This window comes from Scylla paramamosain, chromosome 11 (genome assembly GCF_035594125.1).
Source record: "Scylla paramamosain isolate STU-SP2022 chromosome 11, ASM3559412v1, whole genome shotgun sequence".
Lineage (NCBI taxonomy): Eukaryota > Metazoa > Arthropoda > Malacostraca > Decapoda > Portunidae > Scylla > Scylla paramamosain.
This window is the reverse complement of record NC_087161.1, coordinates 7,536,571-7,551,947: the sequence shown is the minus strand read 5'-3', so window position 1 is coordinate 7,551,947 and position 15,377 is coordinate 7,536,571. Positions and strand designations below refer to the sequence as shown.

The 15,377-nt window shown below is 38.8% G+C and overlaps 1 long non-coding RNA gene across 1 annotated transcript; it reads right to left on the bottom strand.

The window, feature by feature from the left end:
* Nucleotides 1-6,528: 6,528 nt before the first annotated feature.
* Nucleotides 6,529-11,078, bottom strand: LOC135104905 (uncharacterized). The gene is made up of 2 exons (XR_010270589.1): nt 7,374-11,078; nt 6,529-6,934 (listed from the first exon to the last, which is right to left on the bottom strand). It is a non-coding gene; the product is annotated as an uncharacterized LOC135104905 (long non-coding RNA).
* Between the last annotated feature and the right edge of the window lie 4,299 nt (nt 11,079-15,377).

The following is a 15,377-nucleotide window of genomic DNA, read 5'->3' as shown; positions in this document are numbered from 1 at the left end:
CAGGACACGGCACTTCTCACCGTTGAACTAGACAACGAAGGTGTTGATGATGATGGGGTGATCGCAGCGGGCTTCCGCACTATCATGGAGAATGATGCTGACTTCACAAGACATCACCGTGGTGCTGGACACACCTGTGATGAGGCACATCCACGCTGGAAACGACTCTTAAATACCAAGGACACCATGTTGAATGGCAATGTAAATTGAAGAGGAAATGCTGACAATGCAAAGTTGAAAAGCCGGAAAATTAACATTTTAAAGAGCATTCTGAAAACTTACTGAAAAAGACGAACATGCAAAATCATGCATGACGTTCAGGATGCGCCTTACATATATACCAATTTTAGACAACCCATTCTTACCGTAGGAGATAAAGCAGGCCTCGAGTAACATAAAAATTAATAAGAGCTACACTGGACTGTGCCTTGGTGTTGTTAAGCATTTACCAGTGTCATGGCTACTAATCTTCTTCTCAATATTCAATGTAGTACTTAACGGTTGGAGTTATCCTTTGGTTTGGTGTTACAAGAAACTAGTTGTATTATTTAAGCCAGGTAATAGGATGATTTGCAATAACCACAGAGGAATCAGTATAGTGGATACACTTGCAAAAGTCTATGACATGTTATTATTGAACATATTATGACTTTGGTATGATGTAGACAGATGTCAAGCCGTAGCACAGAGAAACAGAGGATGTATGGAACAAATTTCGAATTTAAAATTATTGTGACTAAGCCAGACTATAAAAAAAATAAATCCTTGTGTTGTTTATTGACTTTAGTAAAGCGTATGACAAAGTTCTACGAGCGAAGCTGCTAGATCACCTCCTGAAGTTCGGGTGCTGGAGAGTCATGTAGCAAGCACTTAAAATTATGTATGTGTATACAAGAAATATCCCTAAGTCAGTAAGAATGGAGGCCTCTTTCGGCGTGCAACAGGGGGCTTCATCAAGTCACCTATTGTTCATCATACATATTGATCACTATTATATTTATTCAGCTCGACAATGGAGAAACTGTTGAAGTCAACCCGCCTGGATTTGGACCCTAGCTCTCCTACTGCAGTCAAGGAATGGCGGCACTGACACAGGACGTTTTCCAACTTCATTCAAGAGTGTGAGCATAGGGCACTGAATAAGCTAAGGACACTTGTAAACTATGTCATCCACAATGTTTATGAGTACATTGAAGAATGCACGAAATATGATTCTGCAATTTCCATTTTGGAGAAGTTGAAAAGCAAAGTTGAAAGTAAAGACACCTAATGAAATATTAGCTAGACATTTGCTTGCAACTCATCGGTAGAAGCCAGGTGAATCTTTGAACGAGTTTTTGAGAGAAATGCATAAATTAAGTAAAGATTGTAATTTGAAAGCAGTTACTGCAGAACAGTACCGGGATTTTATTAGAGATACCTTTATTAATGGTCGAGCCATCGCCTTCTAGAAAATAAAACTTTAGCTTTATGGACGGCTTATGATCAGGCTTACTCTTTGGACCTAGCTCAGCGCAGTGCCAGTTCTTACGGTCCTATGACTTCTCAGCTTGGACAACTGCCACCGTGGTGACTCCTGATCATGGACAGATGGTAGGGGATGATGCTGAGGAGAATAGGTCTATGTCTGAAGGTTGTGTGACAACTACTGAAAATCAAGTATTGACAGCTACTCTATCTATGAAGAAAAGGTGTTACTTTTGTAGAGGGCTCTATCATAGTCCTACTATTTGCCCAGCACGGAATTCTATCTGTACCATGCGTGGCAAGAAAGGCCATTTCGCTTGAGCATGCCTGTCTAATACATCGGCATCTACAGGCAAGACTACGACAGCTACTGTGTTTGACTCCACACAGCCTTCTGTCCTTTCAATTGTCACTGGCACCACTATACCTCAGAGCCTCCATCGAGGGGCCACCTTAGCAGCAATCAATGGGCGGAAATTAACAGCACCTGTTGATTCATGCAGTGACGAGCTATGTAGATGAAGATGTTGCACAGGACTTGAAGCTACTAGTCCATGGAACCAATAAAGATATCACTCTAGCACAGAAATCACTGCACACAAACTCTCAAGGTTATGTCGACGTAGACTTAATTCTTCATTTTAATGGACAAACTTAGCCATCCACATGTCTTGTATTATGAACAAACTTAGCCATCCACACGTCTTGCATTAATGAAGGACTTGTGCTCTGCAGTGCTACTTGGCCAAGAGTTCCAAAAGCAGCATCAGAGTGTAACTACTGAATACGGTGGGCCAAAACCGGCACTCAACCTATCCGGTACTGATTCATATTGTTCTATAGCAGCTGCTACTGTAGATGAGCTTTCTCTTTTCCAATATTTGTCACCTAATTCTAAACTTATTGTCACAAAGTCAAGATACTACAATAAAGATGACAAGGAATTCAGCGCAGAGGAAACAAACCATTTGCTTGCCGAGAGTATTATTGAAAATAGCTCATCTCCATGGAAGGCTCAGGTGGTGGTGGTGAAGATTCCCTTGAATCGACATAAGAAGTATTGATTACTTGCAAACTATAAATCAGTATACAGAACTGGATGCTTATCCACTGCCAAGAATCGACACCATGGTGAATGAACTCTCACCATATAGTGTGTTCTCAACTTTTGACATGAAAAAGTGCATATCACCAAGTCCCACTGAAGGAATCAGACAAGAAGTATACAGCTTTTAAGGCCAATGGGCGCCTATATCACTTTGGAGTGATGAATGAGGTCGCAGTTTTTCAATGAACCATGGACAAGTTAGTGAAGGAAAAAAATTACAGGGTGCATTCCGTATCCCGACAACATCACCATTGGTGTACACGCTCAAGAAAAACACGATCACAATGTACAGCACTTTCTTGAGGTCATCAGCAAGAGAAAAATAAACCTTGGATGCTTCTAAGACTGTTAAGTCCATGCGCTTCATCAACTTAGCCATCCACACGTTTTGCATTAATGAAGGACTTGTGCTCTGGGATGCTACTTGGCCAAGAGTTCCCAAAGCAGCATCAGAGTGTATCTTCTTGGCTACTGTATAGGATATGGTGTTATAAAGCCTATGTGACGCGTTTGCTTCACTTCGTGAGATCAAAGAATCTTTTTTCCACTGAGGATGTCAAGAAGGTTTGTGCCTCCTGCAAGGTTTGAGTTGAAGCCAAGGTTCTTTAGGCAACACAAGGAATGGAGAGACTGAGCATCGATTTCAAGGGACCTTTGCCAACTGCCTCACGCAACCCTTATCTTCTTACTGTTTTTGAATAATATTCTCGCTTTCCTTTTGTTTTTCCATGCCCCAATATGAATATAACAGCAGTAATCAAGTGCTTGGAACAAATATTCAGCCTGTGTGGGATGCCTAATTATATACATTCTGATCAAGGAACATCGTTTATGTCCAAAGGTCTCAAGTCCTATCTCACCCAGAAATGGGTTGCAACGAGTCGATCTACCCCTTATCACCCAACTGGCAATGGACAAGTGGAGCGGCTCAGCGGTACTACATGGAAGGCAATCCAGTTGGCTCTCAAATCGCGGAATCTTCCCAATCAGCATTGGGAATTAGTACTTACTGACGTTTTGCACTTACTTAGATCTCTTCTGTCTACGGCAACAACATGAACGCTTCTTTGGGTTTCCACGCCGCTCATCTTCCGGGAGCTCTCTGCCTTCGTGGATCATAACACCAGGGCCGGTATTATTGAGAAGGTTCATTAGAATAAACAAAAATGAGCCTCTAGTGGATCAAGTAGAACTACTAGATGTTTATCCAACATATGCTCACATTAAATATCAGGATGGATGGAGTCAACAGTTTCTGTTCATGACTCGGCCCCATGTCACAAGGACTAAGTCAACTACTTTGCTGCTAAAGATCACAGGAATCACTCTCATCTCCATTGTCACCAGAGGCAGTACCCACTGCAACTCACCTAGCATCTCCAAAGGATACAGAGCCTCACCAAGAAGCTGAGATAGAAGCAGATGCAGCAACACCTTTAGTATGGAGATCAGCTCGTATGTCAAAGGTTCCGGATCAATATGGGCGGGATTAATTACCTATAGTTATTGGTGGCAGTTTTTTTTTTTTTTCTTTTTTTTGGAGGGGAAGAATGGTTTAATATGGGTTTGTTATTTGTACTTTTAGGGCAACATGCCATGTAGGCTACCTTCATTATCTCTTTGTATAGGAATTATATACCATGTCCTTATATTATTTTGTGTCTATTATGTGTATTATGTTATGTGTCTATTGCCATGATTGATGAAAGTTAGTTTTATATTATTGTGTTATGAGTTACTATTTTTGTTTCAGGGCTACTTGTGTTTGAGTTGAATAAAGCCTGGCAAGCAGCAGCCAAGTCTCTCACTGTCACAGCAAAATCACAAGATTAGGATGTTAAAGAGAGGAGTGTCAACTGATTGCTTTCTTAGCAGCTTATATACAATACTTTTGATGGACGGCAAGCAGGCAAGAGGCGGAAGAAGAAAAAAAAAAAAAAGAAGAGAGAGAGAGAGAGAGAGAGAGAGAGAGAGAGAGAGAGAGAGAGAGAGAGAGAGAGAGAGAGAGAGAGAGAGAGAGAGAGAGAGAGAGGGTGGGGGGGGTGATCTGACATCACACGTAGTCACCCTTACTGTAGTCAGGTGGCGCATACACACACACACACACACACACACACACACACACACATCATAGCCAATATGTAATATTGAAGGGTGGGATAACAGGAGAAAAAAAGAGGAGGAGATAGAAAAAAAATAGATTAAAAAGTGTTGTGTATATATATATATATATATATATATATATATATATATATATATATATATATATATATATATATATATATATATATATATATATATATATATATATATATATATATATATATATATATATATATATATATATATATATATATATATATATATATATATATATATATATATATATATATGTCGGCCGTAAGTAGAAAGAAGTAAATAGCAAAAAAGGAAAAGTGAGAGAAGGAAATAGAGACAAAGAATATAAGAGCGGGATTCCGGCGGGTCCGCCGGTTGTCCCCACCCATTTAAGTAGGCTGTAAGATTTCATTTTATTTTCCGCCCTTCCCTTTTGAGCGCCATGTTAAAGTGCTATTACTCAAAAGGATATATATAGTAAAGAACACCATAACAATATTAGATTGCCACTAGTGTCTTTAGGGAAGTGTAGCAAGCAGAGTTAAAATATTTTTGTATTTGGCCTTTCGTATTACGTGGGGAAGGGCGTGTGTTCGCGTCGAGTCGCTACTGTACATCAGTGTGTGTGTACGCTACTATCACGGGGTGGGGGTGCGGAGTCAAGGTTGATTGTTTCTTGTGGATTGAGTGTTGCTCCTTCTGTTTTAATTAAAAGGTTTAATCAAATTTTTGGGTATTTATTTAAAGTTGGTACTGAATTACTTTTGCTTTGATTTAGTTTACTGTTCAATTTAGTTTTGATTTAGCTGTTGTTAATAGATGTAAAAATACTAGATTAGCTACTATCAGTCATGGTTTCTTCCAAATAGTTCTGACCTTGCTTTATATTGTAGCATTTTAGCCGGAGGTCTATAAGGCACTGGAAAAACTCCATGACAACTAAATTGTTTTATTGAAGTTAGCGTCTAAATAAAAAAAGTTTTCATATTATTTTTCTTTTCTTATTCACAATGATATCTCTAGAAATTAGTCTTGCTACATTGGAATTGTTGGACCTCCTATACCGGGAACCATGATAGCTAAACAGTTCATAATAATGAAATTTAAATGACTATGCTGTAACAATTAATTGGTGCCTCGGGTTTACATTAATTTTTGGTAGAAAACATCCTGTGTAGGTGTTACATTCAATTCTGTGTGTATCACTGGTGTTTGACTACTACCTTATCAAAGACAATTTACCCTGGTCTGTTTACATTTTAAATTTAGTTTCCCCTCAAAAAAAAATAAATAAAAAAGTAAATAAATAAATAAATAAATAAACAAATAGATAAAATAAAAATAAATAAATAAATAAATAAATAAATAAATAAAGATAATAGATAACTGGCAAAGGAAATTTTACGTTCTCTCTGTGGACAACAATGCCAGTTAAGCTCTCACACATATAATTATGGGATTAAACGAATACTTACCAAGTATGAGGGTTGATCATAATTTCACGAATATTTGACTGCGTCACTTAAGCAATAAATGAAATGTCTCGCGCAGCGCCACGCATTAGTTTTCAGAGTGTACAGTTTTGATCCTACTGGCATTGGACTAGACTTTTTTTATTTATCTATCTTTTTTACATGACGGAAAGGGAAAGGGTGGGCAGTTATTGCCTAAGTGACGCAGTGAAATATTCGTAAAATTATAATCAACCTTCATACTTGGTAAGTATTCATTTAATCTCATAATTTCACTTCATTAATTTGACTGCGCACTTGGCAAACCAATGAACTTCAGTGGTTGCTCAAAACTACTCCACACGAGGATAGCAAAGGACCCCATAAACCAACAGGATTTATTGACCCAAAACAAATTAAGATACCCAATCCTTATACAAAAGAAATTTGCAACTTGTATACCATTACATTGAAAGGCGAGGCATAATCCCAACTGGTACATCATAAACTTATATACTAAGGAGCATTCCATGAGAACATCCCATGACACAACAGAGGAAAATGAAAGGAGATATTTCTACATATTAAGAATCCAGACATAAACACAGGCCACCATAAAGTGACATCATAATGAGATTATTCTCCATTAGCCAGCACAGCATCAGCAAACCGAGTGTTCTGGACAGGTTTATGGTAATAAGCAGTGAACGTGGATTACTTCGACCATCCTATAGCCCTCATAATGGTTGACAGAGGAAGGTATCGAAAAGCTTTTCTGGATGAGGCAGACCTGGTAGAATGGGGAGAGAAAATAAAAAGATCAACACCGGCACTAGCCATGACGTCTTTAGTCCAGCGTCTCAAGATATTCCTTGATGCTGCTTTACCCGAAGCTTTAGTTGGGAAAAACAATGATGTTTCTTTCCCTCTCGCAACTAATGTCTTCTCTAAATAATTTACAAGTGTTGTGTGCACACATAGTCTTCTAATTTGGGAATAAGCTTGAAAAGTAATTTCTGACAAATGATTCCTCGTCCCTGAAGTTTTCAGAGGGTCTCCCAAAGCAAAGGTAACTTTAGATGGTGTAAAAACATATTTCTGATAACTAACAAATGAAGAGTCTGACACCCTTGTCCAGATTGAAGGAGCATTAACATGACCAATTTCCTTGATAACTGAATAATACTAAGCTTTTTGTTTGGTCCTAAGCCTTTAATATAATTAATTACCACTTGAGGGTTCCAAATGATGTCATAGCGAGGAAGAGCAGACATCAGGTGAAAACTTTTTTTATAAATCTGCATACCAGTAGATGTTGGCCTGTGGGTTTGCCATAATTAATTGGGACATTGGAAATTGCTGACCTTATTGAATTCATCGAACTATATTGTCTCCCTTTGACACTCTTAAATTCATAATACAAAAATTCCAGGAGTATATTCACAGGTGGCTGAAATAGATCAAATCCTCCACTGATGTAAAATGACAACCATCTTTTGATATGAGGCCCATATTGTTGCTTTGTCCCATTTCGCCATGATCCAAGTAAAAATTCCGCAGTTTCCGACGAAATTCCCTGACTCTTAAAAGATTCCCTAATAATACCATTGCTGCTAGTCTGAGCTTATTTGACAGTGGGTGAGCAAGAGCGAGATCTTGTGAGAGACAAATGCACTGTCGAGGGTGTAGTACCGGCTCCTCCACCAATAACTGCAGTGCCCTTCGGAACCATGTTTGTGTCGGCCAAAGGGGAAGAATAACCAGAAGGGTTGCCTTGTCCTCCTGAATCTTTTTCAGCACCCTTCCTATGATGCTGAAAGGTGGGAAGGCATAATGAACTCCTTCAGTCCAAGAAAGAGTAAAGGCATTTGTGTGAAAAGCTTCAGGATCCGGTTTCCAGGACACAAATCTATTCAGCTGAGCATTTATTCTGGTAGCAAATAGATCAGTCCGAAAAAAAAAAAAAAAGAATAGTTGGCATGCTTTCTCAAAAACATTAGGATCCAACATCCATTCTCAATCGAAATTCTTGAGTCTAGACTCCCGATCTGCTTCAAAGTTCTCACATCCCATTATATGTTCAGTGGATATAGAAATATCCCTCATATTGACGCATTCAAAAATGTGTTGAACAATTGTTAACAATGATATTTTGGTACTATCACAACGATTTATTTATTTATTTTTTTTTTAATTTTGCATAATGACTTCAAACCCATTAATACAGCTTTCAATTCAAGACAGTTTATATGGTCTAACTCATTCATATCCCACCCAATGTCCACCAGTAACTGCAGCACCAAGCTTGGCTCCCCATCCTGTCGTAGAAGTATCTGTTTTGATTTCAGATTTAGGTGGTGACGACCTTAACGATTTCCTTTGAGAGTGTATGTTATTTATCCACCAAACAATTAGATCTCGAGCATGCTCATCTAGACATACCTCTACCTTATAATCACCTTTGCTCCGAACAAGGGCCATATTTCGAAAAATTTCTAGATATTTATATCTCAGTGGTGTGTGTGGGACAGCAATGCCTGCAAACACTACGTGTCCTATGAAGGAGGCCAAATCATGAATAGAGGTCACATTCTTTTTCAGTAACGATTGGCCAAGATCTCGAATTCTATTAATTTTACCTTTTGGTAAAATTATGATCATGTTAACCGAATCCAAGATGACACCCAGAAATTCTATGACTTCTGTAGGTATGAGCACAGATTTTGACATTGAATTGTTAGTCCCAATGAATCAAATAGGTGCAAAGCATAGTTTATATTGCCTAACAATTCCTTCTTAGATAAAGCAATAAAAATACAATCGTCAGTATAACATGACACCAAAATTCCCAATTTCCTTAAATGTGTCAAAGCTGATTTTAACAATTTAGCAAATAGTCTGGGAGAAGTTAAGTCTTGAGGAAGAAATGTAAACTGATAGTGATCATTATTCCAAATACACCGTAGGTACTGCCTGTGTTTTGGTCTAACTGGCACTGAATAATGTACATGCTTAAAATCCACTGTCAGAAAAAAAGCAATTTGGGTAGAGCAAGTGCAGCACATCCTTAATGGTATCCATTTTAAAATTATTAAATACAATAAAGTCATTCAGATCCTTTAAATTTAATATTACCCTTGCTAAACCATCTTTCTTGATGATGGGAAAAATGTTAGAGTAAAAAGGCTTGATCAGTTCTCAAATCGCTACACTTTTCTACTATGCGAAAATCAATAAATTCCTGCATAGCTACATCCAGGGCTCGTTGATCAGCTTTGGATAGAACTAAAGGTCTCGGTAATTTATGTTGAACAGGTGAAAGCTCCAGGTCAATTACATTGCCAGTCACAATGTCGAAACATATCTCCTGTCAAGAGACACCAGTTATTTGTACAGAAAAAAAGAAAAAAAAAAACTCGTAAAAAAAATTCAGGAGTGTTAACTGGCTTGAATACAAGACCTGCACTTACCTAAGGAAGTCTTATTTGGGAGGTTTTCTGTGGAACCCCCTTCCCTGTGGCTGTCTCTGCCCTAAAAAAGGCTTTGAGTGGTGAGGGTGCCTTGAGGAAGGATTATCTTGCCTGTATATCTGCCTTTTATTATAGTAAGGCTGAAATCTCTTCTGATCACCTCGGGAAAACTTGTGTTTGTAATGAGGCTTTTCCAGTTTCTTAGTTTTATGAACTTCATCACACTTCTTGGAAACATCGAACAGAAACAATTTAGCCATACCCACTTCACACTCCCACCTGCACAATTGTGCCAAAGCGGAGTCATTTAAATGAATCCGGGCAACTTCCTTCCGTATCTCATTCAGATAATTGAAAGCAGCTGTCAAAAGTCTTAAACTGGAATTCAAATCTGACAGATAGTACTCCGTAGGACGGCTTTTCTTTTCTTCAACATCACTCAAAAGCTTGGCTATCGGCACAATAGCTTAGAAAGGATGCCATTCGTTCTTGCCAGTCTAGCATCGAGAAACTTACCGCTGGTAGTCATGGCTTCTGAAATGTCACTGTTCGTCACAGGTACTTTGAAATTTTCCACATTGTTAGGTAGTTTAACCTTTGCCGCTGTGACCATCACATCATTATCATTAGGCCGGCGCCGCAAACTTTGATTTAAAATGTTAACTAATTTACCCGACAATGGATCTCCCTTTTCCTCTTCGCTTAGAAAAGAACCAGCTAAATCATCCAGAGCATTCTGGAAAACATCCTCCTGCTGAACAAAGCAGGTGCTGGGAAAATGTTGAGCAGTGGAGGTGAGCCCATCCAACCTATCCATGGGATCAGTGTCGTCAACCGGTAACTCCTCAGAAGTTGATTTTTTTTTTTTTTTTTTTATTTCGAAAGTCAGGGCTAGCCAATACTTTATCAGCACCAGTGGCGTAGCTACGGGGGGGGGGGGGCATGGGTGGGCACGTGCCCCCCCACGAGAAGCCGGTGCCCCCACAGGTGCTCACCCACGGCCACGGCTGCTGTGTGACGTGGGAACCGTGGTGTCCCACTAGGACTGAGGGAGCATAGCCATGCAGTATTATAAATAATTTCTACTGATAATTTACCCACGACCTCAAATACAATAAATATTTTTACTCTATTTCTTGAAAGAAAGAAACATGCCTCTGAATTAAATGCATATTCTTTCTATTAATCAGTCTTAACACCGACGAACATAACCGAATTACACCAGTTATCTTTACAAATTTTCTGTTATACCTTCTGTTTGTACGTGTCTCTCTCTTGTAGTGTACGCGTTCTGGACATAACACAGTCAGTGACCGATCGTACGGGAGCGTCCATCCCGGCTCTCACGTCTCAGTCTTACCCAGCCCTGATCGGTATTATCTTCATTTTCAGGCAATTAATATAAAAAATAATCTATTTTTAGTCTATATAGTCCAATAACGTATGTATGTACCACCATACTAGTCTGTAATCTTTAGTGTGCAACTCTAGTGTAATCATGTAGGGTTGCCATATATGAACTATCAAAATTCCGAACACCTTCACTAACACCTGATTATGGTCCTGATATGATACTGGAAAACATGTAAATTAATTCAAAGAAACTCAATTTGTTTAACTTTGCATATGGCTGATAATCTTGAATTCCGTTTTTCCAATCTTGAATTCCGTTTTCCCGGATATGTCCGGGAAAATCCGGACGTATGGCAACCTTAGCTGTAATGCTACTCATGTTGCCCCCCAGTCACTGATGTTCAGGCTCGTTCATGGCTTAGTAACAGGCGACAGAGAGTTGTAATAAACGGCTCTAAATCCGAGTGGGGTCATGTAATTAGTGGGGTGCCACAGGGATCAGTATTAGGGCCATTGTTATTTCCAATATATATTAATGACTTGGATAGTGGAATTAGTAGTGATGTTACTAAATTTGCGGATGACACAAAGATAGGTAGATTAATTAGGTCAGAATCGGATGCCACCGCCTTGCAGGCAGATTTAGATAGAATGAATGAATGGACGGATAGATGGCAAATGCAATTTAATATCAATAAATGCAAAGTACTTAGCGTAGGTAGAGAAAACCCACACAATAGGTACACATTAAACAACCATACTATGGTAGGTACAGGGTACGAGAAAGATTTAGGAGTTATAGTTAACTCTGAACTCCGTCTAGGGAAACAATGCATAGAAGCCAGAAACAGGGCAAATAGGGTACTAGGATTAATTTTTAGGAGTGTTAAAAGTAGAAGACCGGAAGTAATATTAAAGTTATACTTGGCGCTGGTCAGACCTCATCTAGACTACGCTGTGCAGTTCTGGTCCCTATATTACAGGAAAGATATAGGTCTATTAGAATCAGTACAGAGAAGAATAACTAAAAGGATACAGGGGATGAGGAGTATTCCTTACGAGGAGAGATTGAAGCTGTTAAATTTACATTCTTTAGAGAGACGTAGGTTAAGAGGGGACCTGATAGAAATCTTTAAGTGGTATAAGAGTTATAACAAGGGGGATGTAAGCAAAATTCTTAGGATCAGCAACCAGGGTAGAACAAGAAATAACGGGTTCAAGCTTGAAAAATCTAGGTTTAGGAAAGAGATAAGAAAAAATTGGTTCTCAAATAGAGAGGTAGATGAATGGAACGGACTCAGTAATCATGTTGTTAGTGTTAGGATACTAGAGAGCTTTAAGAGAAGATTAGACAAGTTTATGGATGGGGATAATAGATGGAAATAGGTAGGTATATTTCATATAGGGACTGCCACGTGTAAGCCTGGTCGCTTCTTGCAGCTTCCCTTATTTCTTATGTTCTTATGTTCTTATGTTCCGCTGGCTATATACTTGAAGCTTAATCAAAAAAAAGAAAAAACAGGTAATGTTATAGCCTGATAGGAAAACAATGACCTTATAATTCTACATTACCCACTCAGGACAAACCCTAGAAAACATTGATAAATGTTTTAATTTGGGATGAAATTGTTTTCAGTATTTTTTTTTTTTTTTTTTTTTTTTTACGATTTAATGTGGTGAGAAGGTCACGTTAATCATGCCTCACTGGCTTACTAATCACTAATTCGTGAAAACGAAACGCTGACGCGTGCGAACGAGATATTGATATTTATTTTTCTTCTTTTTGTCACAGGCTGCTTCCTGAGACCTGATTGTTTCATCTGTTTCACGAACTGCAAAATGACTTCCAAAAAAACTTCCATTAAGGATTATTTCAAGTTGAACGTAGGAGGTGAAATGGCGGGAAGAAAGACTGCAAAAAAAAAAAAAAATTGCTTCAGAAAGTTCAGATGAATCCATTTCTGATGGTGAAAAATGTACCAGTGATCCAACCGCTTTCACGGAAGGAAACTCAAGTAAAAAAAAAAACATTGAGCACGACAGCACAACCCAGAATCTGACAGAAGCGTGTTCAACATCAACATTACCAACTCTAGGCCCGAGAACAAGAAGGACCAATGTCAAAAAATGGCCCTTTTGAGATACGCCTGCCAGGGAACTGAAATTACAGGTTTGCTATGAAGCTAGTCATTATGACATACATTATTGGCAAAATAAATCAGTTATCAAATTTGCTATAATCGGCTAATCTTGAACTGGTAAAAGCTGTATAATTAATTGAAACTGTAAGAGCCCACCTTGAAGAGATGCGGTCAGACCCAACCTTTTTGATGCTTTATCGGATGAAGTCAAAAAAAAAAAAAAAAAACAGCAGCTCATGGTTTTGATACTTCAGTTTCAAGGAAACGAAACTGTCTGCACAATTGCAGGATTTTGTTGTTACTGATTCTATTGGAAAATAGTCAGGGAGCACACACTCTGATTTCAGTGTTAAGGATTCAACACGAATTAACTTCTATCCTATTCTAGATCACATGTTAACAGAAATGACAACTTATAAAAGCATTACAGGCACTGAACCCACAAAGTACTGAGTTCTTATCTTTTGATTTCTTATTTATGCATTTCGTGCTAATGAGGAAGATCTTAACCATGAGCTGCACTCTGCAAAGCGCATGTTAGAGAGACGCTATAAGGATTCAAGTGACAATGAAAAGCCCAAATCACTGTTATATTTAGTAAGAATTCTTGGTCCATGTGAGGAGGCATTTCCTGAACTCTACAGACTGGCCAAAATTTCTGTTGTACTACCTGTGTCATCAGCTTCAGCAGAGAGAAGCTTCTCTGCTCTGAAATCAATCAAAACTACACTAAGAAATACAATGGGTAATGAGAGATTAGCTAATCTTGATGTCTTGTCAATTGAAAGCAGCCTTGATTTAGAAATATTTGTTGACAAGTTTGCTGAGAATCATAAGAACAGAAGAATTTTACTATAGCCAGGTATTTTCATTTCCTTGGTGGCAAAAAAACATTACTTTGCATGATGCTTCAAAACTTCTGCATTTTTCTTTATTTACCGTACCATTTATGTTATTTCTTTTTTTTTTTTTTGTATAAGTGGTAATGTATGTATTTCATTTTTACCCATGACTATTTTATTTCTTTCTCCATCAGCTACTGGATTGATACTCTACAGTACTCGCCACGCATCTGATCCTACTGTCATGTTATTGGCCGAGTTTACCTTGAATGGGATCACGTTTTCTTAGTGTCCCCGTGTTCCGGTTACCTGCCATTCGGGCATTATCCTTATTATTGTTATAAGTAGTGTAAGGCTTATTTACCCATTTTATATCATGTAGTATTATTCTCTTCATAATTTAAGTTCTCTCTATCTTTGTATGTATAAGGAAGGAAGTATAATTGAGGTGAAATACGTTGAAAACGAGGGGAGCTTGAGTGGGCAACAACACATTCCAAGGAGGGGAAAGGCAGAGCGCCTTAGGTCGTGAGGAAAGGTGGAGGGAAGGCGTCTCTCAGGGAAGGATCTTGGTGTGGATTGGTGATGGAGTGAGTTTGTGGAGGTATTAGTGGTGTAGCGGTATAACCTAGATATCCAGGATCAGGTTAGTGAGTCTTTTGTGGTACCAAGAGCTCTTGTCCGCTGAAATTCGGTTGTTGAGTTGTGCCGGTGACGCTGTTGGAAGGGATCATAGGTCAAACTGGCAGCCATTTTGTGAGTGGAGGTTGTGGTGTTAACCTTGGAAGTTGGTGTTGTGGTGTATTGGTGATTTTAGGGACGATGTTATGGTGTTATGGGTAATCTTTGGTGATGATGGTAATCTCCTGTGAGGCTTGAGGAGGTGAAATACGGGAATTATTGTCTGGGGACGCGGTAATGGCGTCCGGGTAAATTCCTGCGGTTGAAGGGAAATATTTCTGTGACTGGTGGAGGTGTAAACGGGTTCTGGTGATGTGGGAAGTGACGAGAACGTCATGTAGTAACGTGTACTACCTCATGTTGTTTGTGAATTATTATTAGTATTAATATATATGCTTGTAACATAGAATAATCGGGTTTTCTACCCCCCCAACATTAATCTGGTATTAGAGGTAATTCCAGGTGTGCTGAGTCAAGGTAGAGTGAGAGATAATTCTGGCGATTTCGGATAGGTCGGGTAGGCACTCAAAGCCTTTAAAAATCCAGACCTTTAAAACTTTCCGGGATCAGTGTAACGTCCACTTTCTTGGAGAGATAACCGGGATCGTACGATCGCAGGTAAGTAAGCGATCGTGACACTACCCCTAGAATAATAATAATAATAATAATAATAATCCATACGGCTTCAGATGAACATTGGTCAGGATGCAAAATACGCTAGGGAGGGCGTTGGCACTGTAAGTGAA